The sequence below is a fragment of the Hippocampus guttulatus genome, chromosome 16, assembly GCF_054856545.1.
Source record: "Hippocampus guttulatus isolate MCC_2025c chromosome 16, RoL_Hgut_1.0, whole genome shotgun sequence".
NCBI lineage: Eukaryota > Metazoa > Chordata > Actinopteri > Syngnathiformes > Syngnathidae > Hippocampus > Hippocampus guttulatus.
In genome coordinates, this window is record NC_141276.1 from 5780278 (window position 1) to 5792931 (window position 12654).

Sequence of the window (12654 nt, forward strand, 5' to 3'; positions counted from 1 at the left end):
ACTTCAGACACAAGATGTCGGGCTCTAGTTTGATACTCTGCGTTTTCAGAATAGTTTTTTTTAATTGAGAGGGTTAGTATATCTCATTTTAAAGACATTTAAGATATTTCATTTCTTCTTTTTGTTTTCAGTCATGTTTTACTTTTCTTTGACGTCGAGAAACAAAAGACGATGGCTCCGTAGCTTTAGCTGCTTCAGGTACGGCCCGCTGACTTGTCTTGTCTTGATGTGATTGGCTACAGTCGATGAAGACTGACAAAACATTTGTCCAATTAGCTTACCGTTTTGTTGTTTGAGTCTTTCCTTCAATGAAACGCTCAGCAAATACCCATGAGAGGGCTATTTATATTAATACCCATTTTTTCAAACCTTTCAGAATTCATCAAATGTTGTTAAAGTGACATCAATGACTTTATAAATAGCACAAAATAGCATTGTTTCTGAATACCAACCGAGGTTTGATATCTTTATGGCGCTCCTGACAGGCAGACAAGCATCATAAACTGCTGATTGGCAAGCCTGCCAGCTGCATGCACTCTGGCCGCGTGTGTGTGCATGGGTGTGTGTGTGTGGATTGGCCTCACGTATAAACCAGCTCCTCACTTGGCAGGCTAACAGAGACGCTTAGCCCTCTTGGCCCAAAGCGTGCAGCTGAGGCCTCTGGGTGAGAGATGCATTCATTGAGCAACTCACCTGCCCTCCAGCACCAGCTCACTGTGTGCGCCTGTGACACCAGACAGTGTGTGTGCAGCTGTGCACGCGTGCATGACTATTGTGTATGTTTCTGTCTGATGCCTTCACCCGCCGGGACTGGAAATAATAGTGAATGCGTCTGTAGGGAGGAGTGGGCACCGCCGCTGCCAAGTCACAGAGACCGGGTGAATAAATCAGCAGGGCGAGGAGAAGGAGGCGTGCGCCATCAATCAGAAGGGCACCTTATGGGGGGGGGGGGGGATGCCCATAAACGTGCCACACTTGCCAGGCTGGAGCATGTTGTCTCCATTCCGCACACAGGCGACATGGTAATGGAACGTGGCCTCCATTTTGAGCGATTGTCGACGGGCTAGACAAACAATAGCTGCGATCTGTCAGGTGTCTTGCTTTCAATGGGATCAACTCCCTCGCTAGCCCAAATGTGTTCGCCACTTAAATGATTGGCACGATTCGTTAAAAGCTGACGGCGAACAAAGGCTAATGGCCAAAGCTATGGATGGCATTTAGCGGCAATCTCCGTAGTCGTTCGTCATGTTTCCACGGCAAACAATGCGGGGTTGGACAGCGAGCGCAATTTCATTTGCCGGCAAACTCACTCAGGATGATGGAAGAGCAAAGGTGATCTATAACATGGGGGGGGGGGGGGGGGGGGACAAAGATGGCTGACTGGTGCACCACTGTGACATTTAAGTTTGAATCAAGGTCAAAGTCTGTCTATCTATCTATCTATCTATCTATCTATATATCTATCCAGATCTCTTCTTTTTCCATTTGTGTATCCTTCTGTCTCCTCCATATCTGTCAGTCAGCTTGTCCATCATCTGTCCGTCTGGCCATCCGTCTGTCAGTAATCCTAGCTGTCCGTCCATTCCTCCACCCCTCTATCAGTCTTTTTGTCTGTCTGTCTTGCCATGATGCATCTTTCCATAATTCTGTCTGTAAATTCATCCGTCCAACGGGCAGTCTATCCATCTATCTGTCTCTCCATCATCCATCCCTTCCTTTATCCGTCTGTCCATTTGCCCATCTTGTCTGCCGACCACTTCATCCATCCACTGTGCCTGTCTGTCTCTGTATCGATAATTATGTTCAAATGAAGACACTTTATAGATGTCATCTACCCCGCCTTAAAAATGTCTGCCATGATTCCCAGCAGTGAAATATTCTTTACTGCGAGAACACACAGTGTGTTTTATCGACACCCTAACTGTGTCTCACTTCCGCTCCGCACTTTATAGTTTTGCTTGAGAGAAGCGTCTGCCACGACACACACACACACACACACACACACACACACGCTCATTATTATTTCGCTATCGCTCCACGGCAGCGAGGCCACACTGGGAGTTTTTTGGAGGTGCAGATGTGTGCTGATGTCACAGGCGGCAGGTCAGGAGACGACGAGCGTAATCCGGGATAACGGCTTCCTGCTTTTTGGAATAAATCCAAGTCTGGCTGAGATGTTGAGGCAGATTTACCATCCAGGAAGTTGTGCACTGAAAGCTGTTGATGCTATTTTGGTGAACTTATCTAGCTACACGACTTTTTGCCACTATGATATATACAGTATATATACCTGTGTGTATACAGTGTATATATATATATATATATATATATATATATATACAGTATATACAGGTATATATATATCATTGTTATTGATAATGGCACAATTGCTGTCCATCCATCCATCCATTTTCCGAACCGCTTAATCCTCACTAGGGTCGCGGGGGATGCTGGAGCCTATCCCAGCTGTCTTCGGGCAGTAGGCGGGGGACACCCTGAATCGGTTGCCAGCCAATCGCAGGGCACACAGAGACAAACAACCATCCACGCTCACATTCACACCTAGGGACAATTCTAGAGAGTTCAATCAGCCTGCCATGCATGTTTTTGGAATGTGGGAGGAAACCGGAGTACCCGGAGAAAACCCACGCAGGCCCGGGGAGAACATGCAAACTCCACACAGGGAGGCCGGAGCTGGAATTGAACCCGGTACCTCTGCACTGTGAAGTCGACGTGCTAACCACTGGACTACCGGGCCGCCACAATTGCTGTCTTGTGCCATTATCAGTATCATTGACAAAATATATAACACAATGGCTGTATCGTGTCTCTATTCTGATATTGCTGCTGTCGTGATATATTGTGAGTTAACTCTACCTAGCGATCTCACAATGCATCGTATCATGACTCTGTCCTTTTCTTTCAGTGGTAAATGGCTGCTGATTTGTTTTTAATCTGCTTCTGACATTTCCAGAGTCAGCCTCGGCATGACGCAGCATTTCCACCAGGGTTCATCGCCTTGCTCTTCGACTTCCTGTGCATACGTTGCTTTAAAGCAGAGGGGCTGATGGGAAAGCAGTCAGCCAAGTTGGTGGTGCTGGTGAGCCAGGGTGAGTAGCTCTGTGTGTGTGTGTGTGTGTGTGTGTTGGGGTGGGGGTGTGTGGGGTTTTGACGGGGGCCCTGCAGGACCATTTGTGCTGAAGCTCATTTGCGCAGCGACACTTAATTGGCTACAACAATTAATTAATGTGTTGGAAAGTTGGCACAAAAAGTTCATTTAAGAGGGTTTTAATAAGCAATTAGAGGAAAAGCAGCGAAGAGGGGGGAATTAGCGGGCGCGAGTGTCTGGCACGTCCGACTGTAAGCGAATACAGCCCCGTTTTTTTTTTTTGTCTTCCTCATTGACCTCTCACTTTTTTTGAGAGGCTGATGAATGGCCAGGCTGCCATTAGAACTCCATTATACGCCTTTCAGGGGTTCTCGCCACGTTCCTTCAAAGCCACGATGACCTTATATTGTGTCTGCGTCAAAAACTCCCTCCCACCCTCACGCCCCCAACTGCGTGGCCCCTCCCTGCGCCACCTCTTGTCCCGCCGCCCGGTGTAAACTATCGCATGACTAATGAGCGGAGCAGGTTGGAATTCTGGGGAAGATGTCCTTGGAAGACGAATGCATTTTGTGGTGGAATAATTAGCTTAATTAACAAATTCCGCATGCATATTCATCAGTCTATTAATGTCCGCGTTGCGCCCTGCTTGATGAGCAACACAATAATAACCCCGCTTCATTTGCATATGTGTGTTCATACTCATGCCCTGTTCCCCCTCTTAAAAAAATAAAATGTTGCTCATCTTATAGTTACGCATGCACACACACACACAACAAATCAATATGATGATATGACATCTATCTATAACCGCTTATCCTGTTTGGCTCACTTGAGCTTGAGCCTGTTCCAGATTACTTTTGGAGAAAGCCAGATTACACCTTGGACTGGTCGCAAGTCAATCACAGGGCACCGAGAACCATTCACACTCATTATTTTTATGATGCGCTGTCGATACCTGAACATTACGGGGTTTTTTTTTTGGTTTTGTTTTTTAAATACAATGGTGCCTTGAGATTTTTCAAGATACAAGCAAAAAAAGTTTAGCGCAAACGGTGGAGCGATCCATGAAAACAGAAAATATTAACAATACTCACAGGCACATATTCTTTATCCTCTGTAAAGAACACCCAATATTACTGTATTTTACCGAAGCGTTTCCCTGCATACCCATATGTTTGTGTTATACCGCCCCCTGGTGGGTGCCATCAGGAACTATGTTGAAGCGACTGCAGGAGCTCCATTTAGTCAGGTCTGTCTGGTGAGGGAACGCTGCACATGCACATTCCTCCATCTCATTTGTGGTGCTGCTGGATACCAAGACAGAGCTAAATGAGATTGGAAGGGTGGGCATGTGTTCGCGCGTGTGTGTTTTTGTGTGCGCGTGAGACACTAGTCGACTGCCTTCCTGCTTCCTGCTTCCTGTTTGGTTCCCTCATGTTATTTATTCATCCCCATCAGTCTTGTCCTTAACTTATTTATCCCTCGCTTTTTGAAGTCAGGCTGATGAAGTGTATGTGTACGTGTTTGTGTGTGTGAGAGCTTCCCTCTGATGACAGGTGCTTTATTCTGAGAGAAACACTCAAGCTCGAAGGGACGGCAATGAACCAACAGCGTCCTTTTAGTTCCTTGATTTTACGCTCGAAGGGCTCGCCGAGCGCATTTGTGTTTGCTATCACGCTGGATTTGTATTGCGAGTCGCAGGGACGCTCTGTGTCTATTTGTGCGTCAGCTTCTGTCAGTCTGTGTGTGCATGTTGCACATTTCTAGGGAGGCTGCAAGCATCGTTTCATCTAGTCGCGTGTGTGTGCGTGTGAGTGCGTGTGAGTGCGTGTGTGTATTTGCGCTAGTCTCTTTGAGTTCCACTTGTAACCTCTCATTGCTGCGTGTGTTTAACCGCTTCTCCTTCCACACGCACAGTAACAAAAACGCCGCACCGGAGTCAGACGTGGGACGAATGCGTGGGTTGTCTTCTTTCGTGGCGTGTCTTTTTGAGGAGGTGATGAGGGGAAAGGAGGGTGTATGCATGCCAGTGCATTGGTGAACGGTGTTTTTGTGTGTGTGTGTGTGTGTGTGTGTGTGTGTGTGTGTGTGTGTGTGTGTGTGTGTGTGTGTGTGTGTGTGTGTGTGTGTACGTGATGCCAGCTTGCCTTCAGACAGCAGCAGTTTGCCGAGTGAGAATTAAAAGTAGGGAGAGATGCCAAGCAAGTCCCCTGAGACCCATAGAAGAGACAGAAGAGGAAATAAAAAAAGAGGATTTTAAACACACGCTTCACACACACACACACACACATGTAGTCATCACAGAAGAGAAAGAAAGACAAAGCAGAAACACACATTAAAAAAACAAACATCATCTAGCCGACATTCTGACCATGAACACTATTTGGTCAAAAGTAGTGTTTATGGTGGTGGCCAGTGGTTAGCATCCCTGACTCACATTTCTGAGGTTCTGGGTTCAAATCTCATCTCCGGCCTTCCTCTGTGGCGCCTGCATGTTCTCCCCATGCTCGTGTGTTTTTTTTTTTTTCCAGGTAGTCTAGTCCAAAAACATGCATGTGAGACTGAACATTAATCCCCCCGACCCTTTTTTTCCTTCTATTCTGCTTGAATTCGTATGGTGTACAAGGACGCCCATAGACATCGCAACATCATGACAAAGCCACCATAGCTACAACCAACTCCATTTTGCCCTCATTGGTCACTTCCCGTAGGTGGAAAGGGCACTTGTCCTAATACTTTTGCCCATTTTAATGTAGCATCAAGATGGCCGTTATGCTCTCCCCTTCCCTCCCCGCCTCCTTGTCTGTCTGTCTCTCTGGGTCTTGGCGGTCCCGAGCGAGGTGACACCCAGTGTGCCGTCATGTGACACCGAGCTGTCACCTCCCACTTCCCTCACATCACACCTCTGCCCCCTGCTGGGCCGGACCCGTCAACACACACACACACACACACACACACACACACACACACACACACACATACACACAGCTTGACACCTCCTCCTCCTCTTCCTCTGTGAGAAGTGAATATCACTTTGGAATTCTTTATTGGTTCAACTTTTGCATGTACACATAAAGTATGATTTGGTTTCCTGTATAGTGTTAGTTGCTCTATTTACATTCTCTTTATTTTAATTTTGCCACGATAGAGTTAGAAGCATTTTTTTTCATATATATGAACAATATGTTTTTATTTCGGGATAAACTTGCATGGTGTGTTTTGTTTTGTAGGTATTTTGATACTTGGGGCGTGATGCATTACCGTAAATTTGGTTTGATTCAATGCACTCACATTTTTAAAATCGAAACCGATTTTTCACTTCAAATCGTTTTGTTTTTTTTTTGGTTACACCCCTCTTAGAGTCTATATTGAAATCAAATAAAAGTGTCAAAGTTGTGGCAGCTAGGTTATGTGTAAAAATGTGAGATTTCTACTGTTTGGCCTCCAATGTGGCAATTTTGAGCCGGGAAATTCGCAGTCCAACCCCACTACATGTCCGGTACCTTTCACACCAAAACGGCAACATAGGAAAAAAAGCCGTCTTTGCAGAATTGTGTGAAATTGGCTAGTTCCAAAATTGTGGATCGACTTTTTGGATCCCACGGGAGCATTTCTAAACATTCCAGGCTCGAAATCAAATGCCTTGCCAAAGGTGACAGGGAATGAGGAGGCGAATAAATCAGGCGTGGATGCTTCCAGGAAGTTGGCAGGCAGCGCCCCCCTCGCGAGGCGTCTCACTTGACCTGTTGGGCTCGCTCGGACCGCAGCTGCCGCCACACCCGTGGCCACTGCCCGCCTCTTCCGTGGCGATTGAGATATTTTCGCATTAGTTGGTGTCAGGAGTAAATTAGAGGCCAGATCTGTTTTCTAATCAGAGCACAAGCGGCGTGTTAGAGGAATTAGGGCGACAGCTGCCGGGAGCTTTTTATTCCTCTTTGCCGCAGCCAGAGACAGGCGGACCCCAGCTCAGGGACCACCTCTTTACCACAGCCACCTGTCAACACCGCCATGCGGTGTGTGCAAGTGCATATGAGTCTGTGTGTGTGTGTGTGTGTTCTCTCCCTCTCCCATTGACATCCTCGCATACGTGTGAGTCCATCGCCGCCCGCTCACACGCGCCAACGCCGTCTGGCGCGCTAACCCGCCGCCATCTTGGAATCTAAATGACAGTGCAGGTTGTTTGCGTGCACGCGAGCACTCATGCGGAAGCGTTTTTCGCCGTATGAAAAGCTCTGATGATGAGCGATCAATCCGGAGCTGGGCAGGCCTCGCGTATGTCTACTATAGACAGGTTACGTGTTTTACTTTAAATCCGTCTTCCTGCCTGCATTGCTGCTATTTTTGTTCAAATATACAGTAAATTGTTTAAAACACTTTTTGTCACATATATTAAAACTGTCTGTCTGATCTGACAGAAGAATATTATTGAAATGATCTTTGGAAATCTTGTGTCTTGAATTTTATTTTTAAAAGTTGTCACACCATGACAAGAATAGCCTATCAGAGACAGAAGGCATGACCAAGGGGGGTTGCCGTGGGCGCATACGCAGCCTCGCTTCGTCTTTGGGGACTCCCTGCAACCTCGCTTTCCTTGGCCGGATTATTTAGCGACAAAAGTTACAAAGAATGAATTGGACGACTCTTGAGACAAAACTAGAATAATAACACAACACTCCATCATGGCAAAGAATGTCTTGTTTGCATGCATGCATTCTTACAATGTACGCAGTTTGAAAAGTGCAAACTCCACCTTTGACAGTTTATAATGACTTTTGGGAGTCCAAAGGATTTGCCGTTCATTCCGGGCGCTGTGCCGCTTAAAGGAGGACGATGGACGATATCCATGAAAATGGATGATGAAAACATGAGTGGCGTGATGATGATGTCTCTGGTGGGCCGGACTGTGGGAGGGTGAGAGGTGTGGGAGGTGGCGTGGTAATGCGTGCGCGCACACACACACACACTTCCCAAATGTCACTTCTCTCTCTTTTTAAAACCCATTAACATTTCTTTGAGGACTTTCATATGATGTGGTTACATTATTCGATCATTAGATTTTTTTTTTTCCATGACGCAGTCAAACACATTTGTTAACATGTTTAAAAATGTGTTTTTCATTTGGTGTTGTTGTTAAAAACATCACCCCTAAGGTAACACTTTCAAATTTGGGATGAGTAAAAATAGTTTTCTTGTTTTTCTATGCATTGACAAAATCCAGAAAAGCATCTACTGTACTTAGTTATACGCTGTTGTTATCATCATAAAAAGTAACACTTATAGCTCTGAATTTTTTAAAATAATCTTCCTAGAAGAAAAAAATACTCGAGGTGTCTGCTCCCATTTTTCTAGAAACATACTTTCTGGATATATTTGTATACATTTATATTCAAAATGTTACTATTAAATTTAATTTTCCCATAATTTTACGTTTAAGATAAATGAATTATACGTCCAGTATTTTTTTATTTCCCTAAAATTTGTAAAAACCATAGAGCAAAAAAATGTGTTTTTGAGATTGTTTTATTATTTATAATGCCCCTGGAATTTTATTATTCATTTAAATGATACTTCCAATACTGCGCTTTGTTTTTTATGATTTCCCTATGCTTTTTTATTTGGGGAAAAAAAAGCATGAACTCAACTTATTGTGCATGCAGAGTATTTTATGTTTTGTTTCAAAAGTGTGAAAAAAAACAACATTGCACCTACATTGGCCCAGAAATAACCTGGTAGCCGTGAGCTATTAATACCATTTTAATTTGGAATTTGGCAATCAGCACACACTCACACAAGCCCACTTGTGTGAGTGAACATGAAGCGAAATGACGCAGCAACCTGACCCATCTGCACCAGGAAGACGAAAACCATGTGTCGCCCTCTTTGAACTTCAATTTCCATCTCGTGGCTGCCGATGCTAATTTTCCTGCACATAGGATGCGCGTATACATACACACACAGTGTCAAAAATAGAGGTTGAGTGGCGATGGCGGGCCTGGATGCGAGCCAGCTCTGCACCAGCTCACTAGTTAAATTATTAACACCGACTGAGTGTGTGGACGGGGGCACGACAAAGAGTAGAATTTTTTTTTCTGAACAGAGAGCAGGAAAATTTGGGATGAGAGCAGGAAATAAAGCCCTGCATGGCGGCAGCATACTAATGGGGCTGGTGTGTGTGTTGAGCAGAGCGAGGGGCGGAGAAGAGCGATAGCGAGATATCTGGTAACGTTGGTTCCGATCCAAAGAGTTAATGTTGCGCTCATTGATGGATAGTGTGCCAGCGAGGAGGCTCCGCACAAAAGATAGATGGAGAATATGCCGCCTCCCCCTCCCGGCGCTCGTGCTAGCCCCGTCGGTGTCGTTTTTGATCGGAAATTGATGTTGATGAGCAAAACCATCCATACTTGGCGTGAGAATGCTCAAATATCAGTATGTTCGTATTGTTATAGTACGATACAGCGTCATATCGACATTGGCACTCTTTTAGTACAAATGAATTTAACTATAAATAAAATAAGCATTAAATTATTCTTGTATTTGGTAAACACAGTATCAGTATTGCGATATGGCATATATGTCTCACCTGTTACCGATTCAGTATCCATACATCAGCATTAGCATTAGTTTTTTGTGGTCTGAAGAAGAACAGTTAGCATTTAATGTCGTGATTTTCCCATCGTTGATGACCATATCAGTATCAACATGTATCTGACACAGCTATGCTAGCACCTAGCTTTTAATGTAACACTTTCCCCTGAGTAAGCAAATACAAAATCGATATTGCCGTGCGGCATCTGTTATTGATAGACAATTGATGTACCACTATGATATATATGAATATTGTCATTCTTAATCGATTATGGCTTGAAGAAGAATAAAGGTGACACCAGCTTTGCTAGCAGCGAACATTTGATTTTGCAATTTGACCCTAGGTGATGTATCCGGTATTTCTCACGAAATTTATTTGGATCGTATTTATATACCGTCATATCAATGTCATTCTTGATTATTTGTGTTTTAAAGAAGAATATACTTGATGCCAGCTATGCTAGCAGCTAGCATTTAATGTATGGCGGATTCCCCATCGTAGACAAATAGAATATCAATGCCATCGCCATGTATCTGTATCGTAAACCATTATATCAATATTGTTGTTTTCCTTCTTTTATTAAGTCATTTATGCCGCTCAATAAGGCACACCAACACACAAACCACATCCCACACACAAATACTACAGGCCATGCAGGAATTACGTTTTTACATACATAATTTTAGAATACAGTCACTGATCTTCAGAACCAAAGAGAACATTAAACTATGAAAGGAACCAAAAATAGATGCTTATTTTCGTATGCGCTTTTTTTTTCACACACACACACACACACACACACACACACACACACACACACACACACACACACACACACTCACACTTTCCTCGTCTTCCTCCTCTCTGGCAGGGGCATCGAAGGGGTGAAGTGATCTGTGCGAAAGCCTCCTGTTCGATGCGCTGAGGCTGAGGAGGATTGTGGGTAGCGGCTGTCTGCAGGGGTTGGGGTGGAGGGGTGGGGCGGTGGTGTAGTAGAGTCAGTGATGAAGGGGAGGGGTGGGATGGGTTGCCGGGGCGGGCGGCAGCAGATGGCGTGCCACACTGCGAGGGCCGTCGGCTGGCATCCAGAAGAGGAGGAGGAGGGAGCGAAGGGATTGAAGGGGCACCGCTCCCAAAGTGCCAGCAGGCATCAGGGGAAAGAGAGCAGGGAGGCAGAGGTGAGGGGCTTCGGCGAGAGACGGGGCTGCTAGACATTGTCAGATTAGAGCTCATAAATGGGATTGTGCCGCTAATTGCGGAAGAAGGACAACAACTGCCGCCCACTTGTCATTCAAGTACAAGTAACAAGCCGTGGTTTGACCTTCCATGCGGTGTCTGAAGATGGCCTCCTACCGGAGCGTGACTCTGGCGTCGGGGCGCGTACAGCATAACAAGCTGATCTGATGTGACACAAGTTTGGCAGGCCTGGCGTCAAGGTGGCGCAAGACTGACACAGGGTTAGCAAGATCATTGTTTTCCACGTATGTCCACTTGACACTTTAGACCAGGGGTGTCCAGACTTTTTCTTCCGAGGGCCTCGTAAGGCTCACGTACATTCTTCAGCTTCTATCTATTCACAGTACGCTAAAACCAATGCATCAGGTTCGGTAAATGTATGATTAGCAAGTGTACAATAGCCATTGTTTTGACATATCGCTGTCAGAGCAAGTGACAAAATGGCCGCCACCTGAGATGGATAAAATGGGAGGATTTTGATGCTTATTTCATATTCCATAAATGCAGTATTAATCATTATGTCATGATTATACTGGTGGGGCTGCATCAAACAGATTATTGTTAAGACTTTCAGACATCATCACTTTCTGTAGGCGTAAAAAGCAGGATTACATCAGATGGCATTCAATCATTTTTAACTAAAACTATCTTTCAAATCTACACAAAAAATACACATTTAATAATATATAAAAGCTTGTAAAAGGACAATGTAGTTTCTCTTCTTTTGAGGAAAGTCTAAACAAGTAAAGCTCTTGATTCCTTCTAAGAGCACAGAATGGCGCTGTCAACAAACGTTCTTGAACGCGGCTAATATTTTGTTTGCGGAAAGCAAGCGCGGCCTAATTAAAAAAAAACAACGTAATTTTGGTAAACATGACAGAAGAGCGACGCGACGAAACACGGCATCAAAAGGCTCGCGCAGCTGCCGTGCCCGTTTGTTTTTTCGCCTGGAAAACTCCCGTCACGCTCACTCCAGAGACCGGGCGGTAAATATTTCATCTCCCGTTGTCATTTTGCATTCACATGTGCACGTGGGATGCTAATGCTAACCCACATCTTCCAATCTGTGCTCGAGTACATACACAAAAACACTCGAGTGTATGCGTGCAGACGAGTGAGGCCGCACTCCTGGGCCGATCGTTTGACCTAGTTGTTGTGAAAACCCACGTTTGACACTTTTTGTGGAGGTTGGTGGCAGCTTTTTGAGGTGATTGCTTTGTTTGCATTCGGGCACCTGGCATCACCTGGATGTGTTGCAGAAAATGAGCCAGCGTCTCATTAAGGAGCACCTTCAGCCGAGCGTGCACACACGCAGACACACAAAAACATCGCAACCCAAGAAGGTTTGAACAGATGTTGAGGAATTTAAGATGCAGAAGGGAAGTGGGACTCCCCCCATGGTGTACTCCACCTTTCTCCGCACACACGCACGCTCACACACATTCAGTTTCATACTTCACATCGGGGCTGAGCAAACTTGGTGCTCAGGTGCTACATTTGGTTTTGAGAACAGGGGTCAGGCTAGGTTATTCCGAGATGAGGGGGGAAAAACCCCAAACAAACTGCTTTTTTTTCCCATTTTTATTTATTGTCATTTTGAAATGGGATTATTTTTAGATTTCAACATTTCATTTGTACATTTATTCACTCGCAAATAGCAAAAACCTGCGCGTAATTGACGTGCATTGAAAATTGGAAAATGAAATTCAAATCCCAAACATTT

General features: G+C 45.0%; 1 long non-coding RNA gene across 1 annotated transcript in view; it reads left to right on the top strand.

The window, feature by feature from the left end:
- Positions 1-12654, top strand: part of LOC147192720 (uncharacterized) — a 26475-nt gene continuing 13821 nt past the window's right edge. The window contains exons 1-2 of the long non-coding RNA XR_015103156.1: positions 1-198; positions 2975-3110. This is a non-coding gene — a long non-coding RNA (uncharacterized LOC147192720). The remainder of the gene's footprint in view (positions 199-2974; positions 3111-12654) is intronic.